The 14,561-nt window shown below is 55.3% G+C and overlaps 1 long non-coding RNA gene across 1 annotated transcript; it reads left to right on the top strand.

Annotated features, from left to right (window-relative positions):
- The first annotated feature begins 5,745 nt into the window (after positions 1–5,745).
- LOC135288562 (uncharacterized) lies at positions 5,746–6,543 on the top strand. The gene is made up of 3 exons (XR_010351621.1): positions 5,746–5,882; positions 6,039–6,140; positions 6,503–6,543. It is a non-coding gene; the product is annotated as an uncharacterized LOC135288562 (long non-coding RNA).
- Positions 6,544–14,561: the final 8,018 nt, after the last annotated feature.

The following is a 14,561-nucleotide window of genomic DNA, read 5'->3' as shown; positions in this document are numbered from 1 at the left end:
TATGTTGCATTGACAGATTTAACACATGGACACACACACGATATTATACCAGACTTAATAAACTCTCTAAACCAGCTCCCAGTCCAAATTCCAGCCACATTTAATCAATGCCAGTTAGCATACCACTCCCGAACTCTGGGATTCTAACCCACCAAGGGGACGCTCGCCCCGACCCGGGACCGTGTAGGTGGGACTCCCTGTGCCACCTGTGCAAGGGACCCATCAGACTTGAACCCACATGGTGTGAATGAGCTGTGTAGGCGGGGGCCTCTGTGTATGACAAACGAGTGAGTATTGCTTTATACCACGGGTAACAAAGGAACAGACAGAACAAATGCGAGCGGTTAGTGATAAAGAGTTTTTCCATATGACATACTTCATGTCCTTGTCTGTCCCAGCATGGATCCAGGGTCTGTGGTGGCACCAGTTTCTTGCCTGTGGAATGTTCTACCTCCCCCAAGAGGAAAGAGGCAGCTGGAGGAAGAGCTTGCCAGGCTGCTCTCCATCCTTTAGCAGCAGCCCTGGCTGAGTGGAGAAGTCCCAGCCGAGCGCAAATGTGCCAAGGGAACAGCCGTGCACAGGAAGGCTCGGTGGGAAGGATGATCCAGGAACCATGGGCCTGGCAGCCTGAGCTTGCTCCCAGGAAAGGCCTTGGAGCAGATCCTCCTGAGGGCCATCCCACGGCACGTGCAGGGAACCAGGGGGTCTGCTGGAGGCTGGGAAAGCTCTGCGGAGGGACAGGGACAGCTGGGGGTCCTGGCGGGGTGTTGAGGGCTCCTGTGTGGGTGTTTGGGGGGATTGGTGTTGGGGGGCAGGTTGGGGAAGGAGTTGTCTGGAAGGGGAGAGGTCTAGGCTGGAATTGGAGTCAGTTTGAAGACAGCATCTGTGGTTTGGTGGAGCATTGGTTATGGAGGGCAGAAAGAATACCTGTGACTATGTCTGTTCATGGTCCTGATTATCCTGCAGGGAAGAAGAGGACTTGCATTCTTTTAGAGCTTCTATTCCTTAAGGGAATGAGGATGTTATCATCCGTTCATTGAAAACCATTTGAAAGGAAAGAATGGCCTTCTGTTCACCTCTGGGTAGTGTGATGTTTGTAAAGTGACTCCCAATGCATGACATCAAGGCACATGAGTTGCTGCTTTGAGAGGGGAAGGCAATTTCCAACTCTCATGTTCTCAGGCCATCACAATTGATTGGGGGAGTTTGCAACTTTTTTGGAACTACTTGAGTTGAGAAATGGAAAGTAAAGCTTTCCTGAAGTGAGGAGTCTTTAATGCCAGATTCTTCTGTGTCATCACGGTAAAGAGGCTTTTGTGCTGCAGGAAATTACTTTAATGAGAAAACACTTCCAGCATGTAGTACCAGCTTCTGACAGACACCAAGTGTTGCAGCAGAGCTCCAGGTGCTGCTGCCAACAGCCCCTGCAGGGAGGAGCACAGCCCCCAGTGCACGTGGGCTTTGGCTCCCTGTGGCACACAAGCCCCCCGGGGCACAGGTCTCTGGGGCAGGAGAGGGGCAGCAGCGCTGCCAGGGCTCGGGGGGTGGCAGCTCTGCTTGGGCGGGGACTCTGCCACACCTGCTGATGGCAGCGCTGCCCAGGCCCCAGGGCTCAGAGCAGCATTGGTGCCCTGGCCCACACGTTCCCTGTGCCTGTCACAGCCGCGGGTTTAGGATGGCCAGCAGCCGGGACGTGTCCCAAGGAGGCCATGCCAGCTTCCCTGGAAGGCCCTGTGCCCTTGCCAGCGCGGCTGCCTCGGCAGCCCTGGGGGCTCCTTCTGCTGCCCTGAGCCCGCAGAGCAGGGCAGCGTTTGCTGATGGGCTGAGCCCTTCCTAAAGATCCTGTCGGGCTGCCTTAGACACTTGGGGCCAGGGATTCCTTCCAACCGGGGCCACTTTGGGTGGGCTGGGGGCGGCCCCAGGGCAGGTGGCAGTGTGTGCAAGGTTCCTTTGTGACACACTGCAGCACAGTCACGGTGGCATGGAATGGAGGAGTGTGTCCTTTGTGACACGTGGTGACATAGGAGCTGGGGGTGACAAGAACACTCCACAGCTTGCAGGAGCAGGCGACGGGACAGGACGGGACAGAGCGGTGCTGTGAGGAGCCCCCGCACAGCACACTCGTTCCTGTCTGACCTGGAGCTTTTCTGAGGCGTTGTTCCTGCAGCTGACCTTGAGGCCAGACCTCAGGACCTGGTGACCTGTGGCCTTCCGAGGCTTCTGTTTGGCAGTGCCCTCGAGGGCAGAGTGTGGGACTTGGTGCTCCCGAGCTTTTCCAAGGCATCTGTCCTGCTACTAGCTCCAGTCACTGACATGGAGCAGAGACCCCCAAGAGACCCTAGGATGGCCTGGGTGGAGGAGGAGGAAGAAGGCTCTGGAGCTGACCCAGGAGAGGAGACAGAAGAGGTGGTGCCATTCCATCCACCACAGGAGGGTGAGTGGCAGAGTTGGGCCGTAGGACTGGAGCCTGCAGCCAGCTTGGCCCCATCCTGTGGCATATCCCATCCCATCCCATCCCGTCCCGTCCCGTCCCGTCCCGTCCCATCCCATCCCATCCCATCCCCTGGGGAAATGCCCATGGACAGGACGGAAGAGGGCCCAGGCAGACACCCCGCAGTGGCCGTGCTCCATCCCCCTGGGGCATCCCGGGGCTGTCCCTGCCTGGGGAGCGCAGGGCTGGGCTGTGTTCTCCGGCCTCTCCCGCAGCCCCTCAGCTCTGGCTGTGCTTGCTCTTTGCCAGATGCAGCCGTGGAGCGCACACAAGAGCAGCAATCCAGCCATGGCCGCTTCCGCAGAACAGCACAGGTACCTGCAGCCATGCCCACCTGGGCTGGGCCTGCTGTCCCTGCTCAGCCGAGCACCGTGTGTGGAGCACTCCATGGAACATCCCTGGCTTCTTGCCCTTCTCCTACAGCTCGTTTGCAAATTCATCAAGAGGATTCGGCAGGAAGAGACCATCACCAGGGGCACTGCGTACAGACCATACTCGCCCATCTTCCAAAGCAAGACCAGTGCTGCCCTGCTGTATATGCTTGTAGAAGAAGATTGTTACCATCCAAAGCAAGTAAGCAGCCTGTGGCCAGCGTTTCATCCTCCCAGGAACTTCTTGGCCTCCCCAGCCACACCTGCTGGTCCTTGTGAGCCTTTGAGGCCATCACAGTGTGGTGGGATGGGAAGAACATCTCTGGGGAAGCTGGGGACATTGCTCCCTCTGGCAGCTTTCCAAGTTTCACTGTGCCTTCTCCAGGTGCCCGCCATGGTGAGGTACATCCACCAGTGGCTCCTGGCCAATGATTCCGCTGAGCACAGGCTGGACATGGCCCTGCTGGATCTCACTGAAGCACTGACAAATGACGCGGTCATGACGCTCCTGCGTGTGGCCCCGTCCTGTGACAGGTAAGGGCCCAGCTGCCCAGAGGGCTCAGGGCTCCCCAGCCCATCACCCTGCACAGCCTGGCCCAGGTGTCTGAGCAGCAGAGACTTCCAGGGCCCTCTGGCTGCTCCCTTTCCCAGCCCTGGCATGTCAGCCCCCGAGCCTGCTGCCGTGCTCCCTCCCTGCCCCTCAGGGCTCTGTCCCCACAGGGCTGGGCTGCCTGGCTGCTGCTGGCCAGGGGCAGAGGGCAGAACTGGCAGCCAGCTCAGCTCCCAGCGGTGCTGTGTCTGACACCCCCCTGAGACAGAGCTCTAACCCTGCAGAGCTGCCGCGGCCATGTGGAAAACCATCATGGGCTCAAGCAGGACTGCGGAGCTGGCACAGCTGGTGCTCCTGGATGTGCTGGGGAGCTGGCCGGAGCACAGCACGTGCACCTCCGATGGGGACAAAACGGGTGTCTTTGCCCTGGCTGTGAGTTTCTGCAAGTGGCCTTTGCTGGCCCCAAGGCTGCCTCTCCAGCAGCTCTCCATCCTCCTTCCCCCACTGCATCTCCCTGCCTCAGGCACTGGCCTGAAACCTCGCACAGGGGCAGCTTCAGGGCCACCAGGCCCCCTGCTCCCCCTGCGTCTCTCCGGGCCTCTCCCTGCCACGCTCGGGCCCTGCCGCACGGACACCTCGGCACTGAGCGCTCTCTCTGGGCCTTTGTCCTTTGCAGGCAACTCTGGTGATGTGGAAGGTCCTCCAGGTGCCCTGCATCCCACGTATAATGAAGGTGTATTTCCCACACCTGTTTGTGCACCTGCTCTTCCAAGTGTTCTTCAGCACTCTGGATATGCCAGAAGAGGTGGATACCTTCTGGAAGGGATGCCAGGAAGAACACGGCCTTGCCACCAGCCCCAACAGGTGCTCCCATCCTAGAGCTCCTGTCCCTGCCACGTGGCCTGGGAAGGAGCCACTGCTCCCAGTGTGACCTGGGCTTTGCTCTGCACACAGGTTTGCAGTGCGGACCCTCAAGTCCCTGCTCTGCCTTCTCCGCTGTGAGGATGTGGTGGTGGCAATGGAACGCAAGGGTGCCTGGGACACGCTGCTCTGTGCTGACACCCACCACTATGCCGTGGGTCTGCTGGCCAGGTGAGACCCCCTTCTCCCCATTGCTCCAGCCACTTGTGCTCTGTGCCCAGGGTGCCCCACACAGTCCCTGTGGCTGTGGGCCAGAGGCCCTTGTCACTGAGGGATGGCCAAGCAGACTGGAAAAGGCTGGGAGAGGAGGCTGATCTGGAGCAACCAACTCCCAAATGGCCCAGGGCCCCTTGCTGGGAGGGTGGTGAGGAAAGATGTGAACTGTGTGCGTCACTCCTGGCAGAGGTTTGCCCCACTGGCTCAGGGTCTGGTTTCCTTTTTCCTCTTGTCAGAGAAATTCGCCTGTCATCCATACACTTTTGTTGTGGGATTGCATTCTACCTGCTTGGCCTGCTCAGCAAAGAGATGCCATACTGGGATTTCCCTGCCCTGGCGTTCCTTGTGGAGGTGAGCCTGAAGGCCAGCGCTGCCTGGCTGAGCTGCCTCCCAGCTCTCTGCCCTCTCGTAGCCGCAGCTGCCTGGGACGGTGCCCGTGCCCTGTGCTGCTGCCTGGGCCCAGCCCTGTGCGGTTCCGGGCTGCTGCTGGCCGGGTGCCCTGTCACTGCCCTGTGCCTTTCAGGTCCTCGAGTGCCTGGACTTGAGGGAATGCAGCGACAGTGTTCTGGAGATCATGACAAAGAACCTGCGGAGCGAGGACGGGGAGAGGCGTCACTTGGCACTCCGAGGCCTCGTGGTGCTGGGCAAGAATCCCTTGATGGTGAGAAGGGGGAAGTGGCTGAAGCCCTGCCGGCAGTGTGGGGCTGGAAAACGCTGTCACTTGGGCTTGGCTGGGCTTTGGGCCCGGGGCAGCTGCTCCCAGCTCTCCTGCCTCCCGCTTCAGCTGCCCGAGTGCTTCAGGACATGCTTTGGCCTCTAGGCCCTGCTGCAGCCGGGTGGCCTTTCACAAACTTGTGTTCCACACAGGCCGAAAAAATGTGGAGCCTGACTGAAAGTCTTGTGGAGCTCCTGGAGGAAAATGATAGTGACGTGATCAGGATGACCATTCTCCTACTCAGATATTTATTCCTGGATAATGGTACCCCAATACCCAGCTCCCTCGCCCTGCAGCTGGCTGAGGCGCTCCTGCCACTCTTTGACCGCGTAAGGCTCTGTGCCCACAGCCACGGCCACTGGCTGCTGCCCGGGCACTTGGTGCCCTGTGGAGATGCAGGCCTGTGCCCTGCTGGACCCGAAGCAGCTGATGCTGAGCTCTTTTGTTCTTGCTTTCATACAGGATGATAGCCAGGTGCAGCTGAGCTCCATGATGGTCTTTCAAGAGATGCTGGAGTTATTAACGGAAGATGGAAAACATGCCCTGAAGTCACCCGTGCACCACAGCCTGCTGCCACTCTACTTCCACTGCCATGATGAGAATCAGATTGTTGCTGAGGTGAGGACTTATGGCCGGCTGCTGTCTCCCTGGCAGGGGGCTGGGCTGCCTCCTGTCCTGGCGCCTTGCAGGCTGCAGCCTCCCCCAGGCTGTGGCACTGGGATGCTCCTGTGCCCTGGGCTGTGGGGCCATCTCCACGTTTCTGCTGCTCTCCAGTGTTCTCGGGAAACGCTGCTTTGTGCAGCCAAGTTCCTGAAGAGGAGGGATATAAAAAAGCTGGTGAAGGAGGAAAAACTGTGGAAGTTCAGCAAGTGCCTGGTAAGGACGACCGAGAATCCCCAACCTCAGCCTGGAGAAGGCCCCTGAGCGCGGTGCTCAGTGTGCGGGGCTGGCAGCTGTGCCCCTGCCCGCTGCTGCTCCCAGAGGCCGCGCGGGCTCTTCTCCAGGCTGCTGTGTGCCCGAGCCGGGTGCCCATGGAGCCCCGGCGCGGCGGGGCTGCGGGGCGGCCCCGCGGCTCCCCGGGCAGCAGCCGGCCCTCTGCCCCCTGCGGAGCCCGGCGCCAGCGGCTGCTGGCCGCGCCTCAGGGCTGTGCGGGCAGGGGAGGCCGGGGCTGGGCGCAGGGAGCGCCCGCCACAGGGGCTGAGCCCGCGCCGAGCCTTCCCTGCTGCCGCTCTCTGCAGCTGGCAGAGGACACGAGCCGAGCGGCCGAGCAGCTGCGCCGGGCCCTGCGCTACCTGGAGAGCCCCCAGGAGCCCCTGCGAGAGGCGGCCATCAGGTTCATGGGTGAGCCCCGAGGCCGGGCTCCCTCCCCGGCCCGCCGCAGCTCGGCCCCAGCCCCGCCCGCTGCCCCGGCAGCGCCATCCGGGCCCGGCGCCGTGGAGCCCCGCCTGGCCCGGGCGCTGCTGCCGCCCTCTGGCAGCCGTGCCCTTGGGCGGCAGCGTGCGGCAAGGGCCCGGGCTGAGCCCTGCCGGGCCAGCAGGGCGTGTGGCCGCAGCGCTGGCAGCGCCGCTGGCAGGGAGCTGTGCCGCTGCCGCCCTGACAGGCTCTGTGTTCACAGGGGTGGCCGGGCGGCACCTGAGGGGGCAGCCAGGAGAGCTCCTGATGATCTACACTGGTGAGTGAGGGCAGCGGGCTGACACCAGTGGTTGGCGGGTGAAGACCTGCAAGCCCTGCCCCGGCTGTGGAGGGCTCTGCTCCCGGTGCAGAGGAAGGCTGGTCTGGGCAGAGCACACACAGATTTCAGGGCCACGTGGAGGATCCATAGCCAGCAGCTTCAGGCTGATCCCCTTGGTCCCTGCTCCCTCCTGGCCATGGCAAGAGCCGGCTGGGATGGCCCTGGCAGGGGACTCTGCTCGCATCCCCACAGGTCCAGGTTCTGACCGTGACTCTGTTCCTTTCTCTTGCAGCCCTTGAAGAAATGGCCAGTGACATCAGCCTTGGTGTCGGAAGCCTGGCCATTGAAACCTTGTGCATCCTGAGGTCAGCAGAGCGGGCTCCAATCTCCAGGTTCCAGAGGCTGCAAGATCAGCTGCGCAGGGTGTGGAAGGCTCGGCCGCGTCTCTCGCGTCTCCGCAGGCTGAGCTGCTGGAGCTCAGTGGAGAACTAATCCCAGAGGCTCTTTTTGCTGGGACCCCCTGAGTAATGGGGAATTTTTTTTTTTCTTCTAAAATGTTCTCCCTTTTCTTTGTTTTACTTTATAAATATAGAATGCGTTATAATACACAGGCTCCAGGATGTTTCTTTTGCTGCCCTGCATCCACAGGGCATAGATGAGGAGGGGGAAAATGGTGCTTGCACTCAGCCAGCTGCCCAGGCGTGCAGTGCTGCAGGGACAATGGCCAGAAGCCCCTTGGCCTGTGGTGGTTCTGCTGAAGCCTTTGTGCTGCCGGCAGAGCGGGTGGGCAGGGCCGGAGCTGCAGGGATCCCTGCTGGAGCGGTGCCTGGAGATGGCCACAAGGCCTGTGGCAGGCAGGAAGCGCCATCCGTGTCCTCCTGGCCGTGTGCTGCTGGCTGCATTGCTGAGGGCTCCCAGGTGCCTCTGGCTGGGGCTCCTCTGGAGCTCCTGTGGGGCTGCGGCGCTGCTGCTGGGAAGCTTGGCCGGGCTGGGGGAGAGCCTGAGGGGCTGGGGCACTGGGAAGCCCTGAGCAATTGGGTGTCAGAGGCCATGAGCAGCCCCCTGGCAGCTGCCTTGTTCCTGACAGCCGGCTGCTCTGGCGCTTCCTCAGTGGGCGTTTGGAGGGACCCCCTGGCATCAGGTGTGGAACCCTGGTCCCGGCCTTTCAGGGCTGTGAGGCCAGGAGTTGTGGGGCTGGGCGTGTGCCCTCCCTGTGCTCGAGACTGGAGCCCGCGGCCCCTCAGCCTTAGGCACTGAGCTCCAGTGCCTGCTTGCCGAGTCTTGTTCCTGTTGGTGTGGGGGAGGCCGAGCTCTCTGGCTTTAGGCAGGATTGAGCCAGAAGAGCAGCAACTCTGAGCCCAGAGGGGCTGAAGAAAGGCAAATAGAACAATTTTGGTGCCGACACCCAGGAAGGCTCTCCAAGTCCCGGGGAGATGGGTAGCCCTCGGGAAAGGAGCTCCCCACCACCAGACTTTTAAGTGGTCCTGAGACTAGACCAGTCTCCCTTGGAAAAGAGAGCCTTAATTCCAATAACACGTAAGCAAATTAGTTATTATGAGCGCGCAAATGAGGCTCCTATCAGAGTGGCGGCTTAGAGGAGAAAGGGAGTACCCATATAAAACTTCTTTGTGCACCAAGACCCTCGTGAGGAAAGGAGGCTGTGAGTATCACGAGGTTTTGGGTCTGGGGGGCTGCTGTGTGCATGTGTGAGTGTGTGTGGAGTATCTGAGACGGGGGCTGGGCAGCCTTGGACCCCCGAAGTGAGTGGGAGCTGCCGCTACCGCGTTTGCGAGATCTCCGCCAGGAGACCGGCCGAGAAAGGAAGAAAGCAAGAAGTGAACAAGGGAGGCCCCTGGGAGGGATTGACCAAGGAAGGAAGGGAGTCCCTGGTCCAAGAACCTGTGGGAAGGTGCTTGAGCAGCAGAGAGTGACTCAGTAAGGAAACTAAGGAGAAGAGTGATTGAATTAGTTCAATTTGCTTTGAAGAGTTGATAGCTAGAGGATTAGTATGTGATTAAATAGTGAGAAGAGGTAACCAGAAAAGTGTAAAATAAATGAAGAAAGGAAGGTAGAAATAGATTGAGAAAGAAGGAGAAAATTAAAAAAGAGAAGTGGAAATAGATTGAGAAAGAGAGAAAAATAAATAGGTGTAGAACAAGTAGTTTGAGAAGGTAGTGTGACAGAGGAATAAGTGAGGCAGTGGAACCATGGGGTGAGTGTGAGAAACCAAGATTCTCCTGCTACTGGAGTTTGGTGCCGCAAGGGATAAGTCAGGGAAAAAGTAAGTGCCTAAACCCAGGGGCTGCGGATTGTGTGAAAAATTCGCAGAAATTTGGAGGATCTGAGGACAGTGAAGGAAATTCTCAAGAAGAGAGCATTCCTCGAGACAGCCTGCTGGGGATGATGATACAGTTTTAAGATGAATGAGAATCCCGAAGGGGAAAAAGTAAGCAGAAAATGATTAAGTATTGTATGTTTGAATAGACAAAGGAAATGATCCAGAAAAATAATTTCTATTGGCCTAAATTTGGATTATTTGAGGATTGGATTTGCCAGGCTCTAAATATATATGTGAATTCCAAAGAGCCTGTTAATCAGGAAGAGAGTGAGTATGCTGCCTTACAGATCCCGGAGGGGAGAAGTGGGTTTGTTGTTCAGAAGCAAGAAGGTAAGGGTTACCCGTTGTATCCTTTATTAAGCAAAGAGCAAGCGGTCAAAAGGAACAGGCAGGAGCCGTGAGACCCATTGAATCATCTCCCACCCCCCTATGGACAACCTAAGCAGCTAGCTCAGCCTCGAGTGTCTGAGGGTCCCCCTGTGAATCCAAAGGCACCTCTTATTCAAGAGGAACCAGTGGCACACAGCACCAGAGGCAGGGGGAGGCAAGGGGAGGAGAATGATGGAGATGAGGGGGAAGAAAGGGAAAATCGATTATTACCCACTTAGAGGGGTTCCAATGGCAAATGCAGGACAGGGACCACCTATTAGTTGTGTGAGTGCTCCCATAAATACAGGGGATGTCAGGGAGTCTAAGAAGGAGATGGGCGAGATGCAGAGGACCCCGTTGGAGTGGCAAAATAGTTGGATGAGGTTTTGGCACCAAACACATATACCTGGGTGGAGTTGCAGTCTATCCTAGGAATTTTGTTTACCAGAGAAGAAAGAGAGATGATCTGACAGGCAGGGATGCGGATTTGGGACAGAGAACATCAGGGACCAGAGCGGGGTGATCAGAAATGGCCTGTGCAGGATCCAAATTGGAATAACCAGGATGTGGGACATAAGCAGAATATGAGTGATCTTTGGTGGACAATTATTCGAGGAATTTGGCAGGCAGTGCCCAGGGGGCAAAATATGGGAAAAGCTTTGAGTGAGCATCAAAGAAAGGATGAGTCCCCGGCAGCATGGTTAGAGAGATGAAAGGAGGACTTGCAATTATATTCAGGTATAGATGCTGATTCTGCAGCTGGGCAGGTTCTTTTCAAACCTCGGTTTGTGGCGAAATCTTGGGGAGACATCAGAAAGAAGCTGGAGAAACGAGAAGATTGGCGGGACAGGGGGCTTCAGGAGTTCCTGAGAGAAGCACAAAAGGTGTATGTAAAGAGGGATGAGGAGAAGCAGAGGGCAGATGCAAGAATCTTGGTGGCAGCAGTTAAAGAAATGCAGGCAGCTTTGAATAGAGAAAAACCCTCAGGAAAGAACAAACAGCAGACATCAGGTCCTCTTTTTAGAAACCCAGGACCCACGTGCTTTTTCTGCCACAAGAAGGGACACTTCCAAAATTCTTGCCCTGCCTTTATGGGTACAGGACCCACCTGTTTTTATTGTCATAAAAAGGGACACCTACAAAAAAGTTGTAGGAAAAAGCAGCAAGATGAGGGAAATTTTCAGGAAGATTAGGGTGGTCAGGGGCTCTATTAAATGAAGGGGACTGAAACACCACCAGAAGAGCCCTTGATAAAGTTAAAAATAGGTCCCCATAGCGAAGAAATTATATTTTTAGTGGACACGGGAGATTCTAGGTCAACAGTAAGGAAATTACCACAGGGATGTAAGATAAGTCAGGAGAAAATTCCAGTAATTGGAATTAAGGGAGAGGCTTTTTCAGTTCCTGTATTTAAAGGGGTGCAAATAGAGACAGATGAGAGATTTGGAGTGAGTGACTTATTGTTGCTCCCGGAGGCTGAGAATAATTTGTTGGGCAGAGATTTAACAATAGCCTTGGGAATACAGATAAACCCCTGTGAAGGAAAACTCAAAATCTATTCTTTAAATGAAGAGGATAATCTGGAAATTAATAATACCTTTTGGCATTCAGGTGAAGCAGGGAGGTTGAACATTCCGCCCATTCAAGTTGAAATACAAAATCCAGAAATACCAATCTGAGTGAAGCAATAAACAATATCACTGGAGGGGCGGAGGGGATTAAAACAAGTAACTGAAAATTTAATATGGTAAGGAATATTAGAACCTTGCATGCCACCCCATAATACTCCCATTTTACCGGTAAATAAATCTGACAGGAGCTACAGACTGGTTCAAGATTTAAGGGCAATAAATCAAAGAACTATTCCTCCTTTTCCCATAGTAGCTAACCCATATCCTTTGTTGAGTCAATTGCCCCCTAATTACACGTGGTACAGTGTAGTGGAATTGAAAGATGCCTTTTGGACTTGCCCTTTGGATGAGGGCAGTAGAGATTATTTTGCCTTTGAGTGGGAAGATCCGGATACAGGTAGAAGGGAACAGCTTGGGTGGATGGTGCTACCGCAAGGTTTCACGGAGTCACCCAATCTTTTTGGGAGAGCATTAGAAAATCTCTTGAAATCTTTTGAGTTGCCCAAAGGTATCTTCTTAGTCAGTGGGAATGGCCTAGAAGGGGGGGGGCGGCAGATTCGTGGCCAGCTGATCCACTTGACACCCCCTCTCTTGTGGCCATGGCCAGAGCTGGGTGGGATGGCCCTGGCAGGATGGTCTCCTAGGATTCCCACCGATCCAGGCTCTGACCATGGCTCTGTTCCTCTCCGTTCCAGCCCTTCAAGCCCTGAGGAGAGATGACAGCCCTTCCCAGGCATACATGTTAGTTCAACAGATAGTCAGTGGGAGAGCTGCAGAACTGCCACAGAAGAACCAGAGTTTGTAGAAGACCTGCAAATGCCATGGAAGATGAGACTGCCTTGAGACCAGAAGAGACCAGCTGGAGCTCCAGGCACCGCTGATGATTGGCACAGCTGAGCCTGTGGGAAACTTGCATGGCTTCAGCCCTCTCCTTGCTTATAGATAGCTCCCACCCTCCAGCCCTCAGACTCTGCCCATCCCTTCTTTTTCCCTCCATTCTCCCTCCCTGTTCACGGCTCTTTCCCTCTAGTCCTCAGATCCTGCCCTTCCCCTTTTCTCCCTCCCAGCTCATCCCTTTGCTTCGCCTTCTATTAATAAACAGTTTGGCTCCTTCACTTTGCCTGCATCCCTGTGGAGCTGCAGCAGAACAAATCCGGGGCCCTGGGACACACAGGCCCCTGCTGCCGTTCTCTGCCACGCCGTGTTTTGTGCACAGACCCAGAGGAACGAGGGCAGCTCAGGCTGGCACGGTCCCTGTGCTGAAGGTGCAGTTTCACAACCCTGTGCAGGTACGGATCCTGCTGAGCACACGGAAGGCCAGCAGTGGCACAAGGAGCCTGTGTGTCAGGAGCCAAGTCGTGTCTAAGGCCCTGCCACATTTGATCTGCTGCTGTGCACGTCAGCAAGATAATGAAGAACAGACAGTGAAGGAAACCTTATGGTTGAACTGGTGGGAATGTGACCCTTGAGAGAAACAATGGATTGGTCAATTGATGGGAAGTTAACCTGTGAAAGAGGAACAGCACACAGTGGAGCTGTGGTTGGCATGGAGGTGGTATCAGAAGTCATTGCGGCCTCATCTGATGCACTGGCCAAGCGTGAGATGACGTCCTAAGTGTAAAAACTGCAGAGGAGGAGATGTCAGGCCTGGTTCTGGTGTGGAGGGATGAAAAGGCCAAAATGCACGCCCTGTTGATGCAGGGGATGCCCTGAAGGTGGGTGGCCTGCCTGCCCCTCCCACTGGAGCACCCTGCTGAGATCCCCTGAGAGGAGCCCAGTGCTCCTTGCTCCTCTCTGCTGACACGTGAGCCTTTGTCTGGTTTCGGGGTGGCCCTGGCTGTGTGAGGGGGGCTCCGTGGGCACGAGACAGCCGGTCCTGTCCCGCTGGGTCCCAGCAGTGCCTGGCAGCTGTCCTGCATCCACGTCAGGATGCTGGCCAAGAGCAGCCCTGGAAGCTGAGGCACAGGTCAGGGCCCATGGTGTTCCCTCAGGATACAGCAGTCCCGAGGGGTCTCCCTAATTCAAAGAAATCTGCAGACAAATGCACTGTCCACCAAAAGCCCTTTTCTTGAGCTGACGGGAGGGCAGGGGTCTGCACCCCACCAAAATGCTTCTCTGCCATGTATAAATTTCAGTGGGTTGATGTAGGAATTGCATCAAAAATACCATCCATCTTCACCCTGCTGAGGTGATTGCATAGGCAGGGGGTTAGAAATACATTCTGTCAGATTCCTGTACTTGAAGCTGATGTGCAGGCGCTGGCCAGAGCGGTCTCCATGGCCTAAAGCAGCACTTCTTCCTCATGGCTTCCCTGCACAGGGCTCATTCCCTACTTGCCCTTCCTTCTTCTGCTAGAATGTGTCTAAAGCTTTTTTCAAGTCCCTCTCCTGTCACGTTAGGCCCGCCAGGTTTTTCTTATGCTAACTGGTGCTAAGTACTTACCTGTGTCTGTGCTAAGTACTTGTTTGCTTATGTGAATTGCTTGTGCTTGTGTCAAACAAAGGCCTTGTTTCATCCTCCCCTTCTCTTTATCCTGATGCAAATTCTTTTGCAAGATTCCCTCCACAGTCCACAGGACATATGTACTGTTATGCTGCTCTTTTAATTTTCTACCACATCCATAGGTTCATGATGGTTTAGAGGAGGGTTCATTTTTTTAAAAAGTAGAACGGCTTTTCTGAGGAAGCTAAAAATCTGAGGAGCTGTTGGTGATTGCAGATTTGTCCATCACAAGAAGACATCTGACTCATGATGTTCTCTAACTTTCCCTATTTTGGTGATGATTTTGGTAACTTCTTTGATACCAGTTTGAGTGTCCATAAGGCTCTGTGAGATGCATTTTTGACTTCTGCCACTAGCCATTCTATATTAGGCTGGTACAGCATTTGTTTTAGTACATCAATGTTCCTTCCAGTTTGGAATTTGGGTGCTTCATGATACACATCGTACACATTCTGCATAATCTGAAGAGAAGTTATTGTGTGGTGCAGCTCAAGTCACATCCACTTTTGGTTGTGAATTACAAATAGAGAAGGTAGTACCATTAGCAGTTTCATTAAATGAATCTGTTGTAATAGTTGTGCAAGCAGATCTCACACAGGCCAAAATTGGAATTACACAGTATTTTGTTGCATTCTTAATGGTTAATGTAAAAGACTGCAGGGTTCTGTTCATTCTATGTGAAACTGACCAATTGCCACCAAGTGTGGAAGTCTTTTTCAAACTCCTTTGTGGTTTCATTTTTAGGCATGATTTAGTTAATTCTCATGGTAATTTCCCCCAGCTCT

The sequence above is a fragment of the Passer domesticus genome, chromosome 33 (genome assembly GCF_036417665.1).
Source record: "Passer domesticus isolate bPasDom1 chromosome 33, bPasDom1.hap1, whole genome shotgun sequence".
NCBI classification, from domain to species: Eukaryota; Metazoa; Chordata; class Aves; order Passeriformes; family Passeridae; genus Passer; species Passer domesticus.
The sequence above is the reverse complement of the archived record's forward strand: the minus strand, read 5'-3'. Positions and strand labels throughout refer to the sequence as shown.